The following is a 2,919-nucleotide window of genomic DNA, read 5'->3' as shown; positions in this document are numbered from 1 at the left end:
TCCTTTTTGCTGGCTGCATCGGCCCCAACGAATCTCCTGGGAAGAGACTTATTATGTAAAATGGGGTGCGTCATTTATTGTACTCCTGAAGGTGTATTCTTGGACATACCTGAGAATCACGCTCAGGAAGTGCGAGACATGTTAGACTCCCCATCAAAATTAATGTCACATACCATTATGACAAATAGGACTCCATCCCAAGTAGAAGAAATGACATCCCAGATACCAGAGTCACTGTGGACTAAAGACGGACAAGACACTGGATTGATGGCAAACGTAGCTCCAGTAGTTGTGCAAGTAAAAGATGGTAGGATAGCTCCAAAAATCCCACAATACCCTCTGAAGCCAGAGGTGGAGTTAGGAGTATACCCAGTAATAGAGCGCTTGCTACAACAGGGCATTCTGGTAAGAACGTCCAGCACTGCCAATAGTCCCATCTTCCCTGTGAAAAAGAGTGGGGGGAGGGGTTACCGGCTAGTGCAGGATCTAAGGGAGATTAACAAAATAGTTGAGAGTCAGTTCCCCGTAGTGCCAAATCCAGCTGTCATCCTTATGCAAATCCCTCCCACTGCGAAATTTTTCACTGTTATTGACCTCTGCTCCGCTTTCTTTTCGGTACCTCTGCATCCTGATAGCCAATATTTGTTTGCATTTACATACAGAGGAGTCCAATACACATGGACTCGATTACCACAAGGTTTCATAGACAGTCCAAGTATATTTTCCCAGGCTTTGCATGATTGTTTACAGTCTTTCCAACCAGAGAGTGGATCAGTATTAATACAGTACGTGGATGATCTACTACTGTGTTCTGATTCAGTGGAAGCATCCCTGAAGGATACGAAACAGCTCCTGTTTCATCTTTCAGACACAGGACACAAGGTTTCCAAAGACAAGTTGCAATTATGCCAAACTAAAGTAAAATATTTGGGACACTGTCTAACACAAGGACTGAGACACCTGACCGCTGATAGAATTCAAGCAATTAGAGACATGACTCTGCCACAAACCCAGCAACAGATCAGAACATTTTTAGGAATGTGTGGGTATTGCCGTAACTGGATCCCAGGATTTTCCATTCTAGCATTACCTTTGCAGGAGATGGTTTCCTCAAACAAGCCTGATCGGATTTCGCACACAGACGAGTCCGAGATGGCATTTGAGAGACTTAAACAGTGCCTAACGCAGGCACCAGCATTAGGTATGCCAGACTGTGGGAAACCCTTTGAGCTGTACGGAACAGAAAGTGCTGGTTGCGCGGCAGGCGTCCTAACCCAAAAGCACGGTGATGCCAGCAGGCCAGTAGCATACTACAGCGCTCAGCTAGATACGGTAGCGCGATCCCTCCCCACATGCTTGCGAAGCGTTGCTGCGATAGCATTGCTAGTAACGAAAAGCGAAGATGTAGTGCTAGGTCACAACCTCACAATTCATACACCACATGCAGTGTCAGCCTTGCTAAATTCTGCCCAAACCAGGCACGTCTCATCAGCGAGGTTTACAAGATGGGAATTGGCACTAATGGCCCCCGTAAACATCACCATAAGGAGATGCAGTGCATTAAATCCTGCAACATATCTCCCAGGTGTGCCTGGACAGGCACAAAGGGTGGAGGATGAGAGTGGTGGGGAAGGAGAATTTAATACAAAGGAGGACACACATGATTGTATGGAATATTTGACCCAAAATTTTACCGCAATGCCTGACATCAGTGACAACCCACTGGAAGATGTAGATCTGACCTTCTACACGGATGGTAGTTGTCACAGACAGTCGGACTCGGGAGACTTGTGTACTGGATACGCAGTCGTAGATGACCAAGGCACCATAGAAGCAGAACCGCTAGGCCCACCTCACTCAGCCCAGGTTGCTGAACTGGTCGCCCTAACCAGAGCATGTGAATTGGCTAAGGGCAAATCAGCCAATATCTACACCGACTCTAGATACGCATTCGGGGTAGTCCATGATTTCGGAGCCCTATGGCGCCTCAGAAATTTCATGACGGCAGCTGGTACACCAGTAGCGCATGCAGCTCACATCAAAAGGCTTCTAACAGCGATACAGGAACCCGACAGAGTGGCTGTTATCAAGTGTAAAGCACACACATATAGCCAGGACCCAGTATCACTTGGTAACAGCCGAGCAGACGAAGCTGCTAAGTTAGCAGCTGGTACCCCCAGACAGACAGACACCACACAATTGATGGTATTCTATACCATCAACACACAGAAGTTGTGTGAGATGCAAAATTTGTGTTCCACACAGGAAAAGGCAGTCTGAAGGCAAAAGGATATGGCCAGGAGTCCTCAGGACTCTGGACGGATGGACAAGGTAAACCAGTGGCCCCCAGAGCATATCTTCCATGTTTAGCTGAGGCAGCACATGGGCTGACTCATCTGGGCAAGGAGGGAATGTGTAAGTTGGTAAGAGCATATTGGTGCGCCCCAGGATTTTCATCCCATGCAGGTAAGAGAGCAATGTCATGCCTTACCTGTTTGAGAAAGAATATCGGAAAGGCAATACCAACAGAACCATCTCATATCCCACCTACAGGCGGACCTTTTCAGGTAATACAGATTGACTTTATCCAATTACCCCCTTGTCGAAATTTGAAATATGTACTTGTTTGTATAGATGTATTCTCAAATTAGGTCGAAGCATTTCCTGCGGCCACAAATACCGCTATGTTTACTGCTAAGAAAATTGTGCAGGAATTTGTATGTAGATATGGTATCCCTAGAATAATTGAAAGTGATAGGGGTACCCATTTTACAGGTGATGTCTTTCAAGGAATGTGTAAGTTGATGGGAATTGATAGCAAGCTGCACACTCCATACCGTCCACAGGCGAGTGCGAAGGTGGAAAGAGTGAACAGCACTATTAAAAATAAACTGAGCAAAGTTATGGCAGAAACAGGAT

This window comes from Pseudophryne corroboree (assembly GCF_028390025.1).
Source record: "Pseudophryne corroboree isolate aPseCor3 chromosome 7 unlocalized genomic scaffold, aPseCor3.hap2 SUPER_7_unloc_3, whole genome shotgun sequence".
In the NCBI taxonomy this organism is placed as follows: Eukaryota; Metazoa; Chordata; class Amphibia; order Anura; family Myobatrachidae; genus Pseudophryne; species Pseudophryne corroboree.
This window is presented reverse-complemented; position numbering follows the sequence as displayed.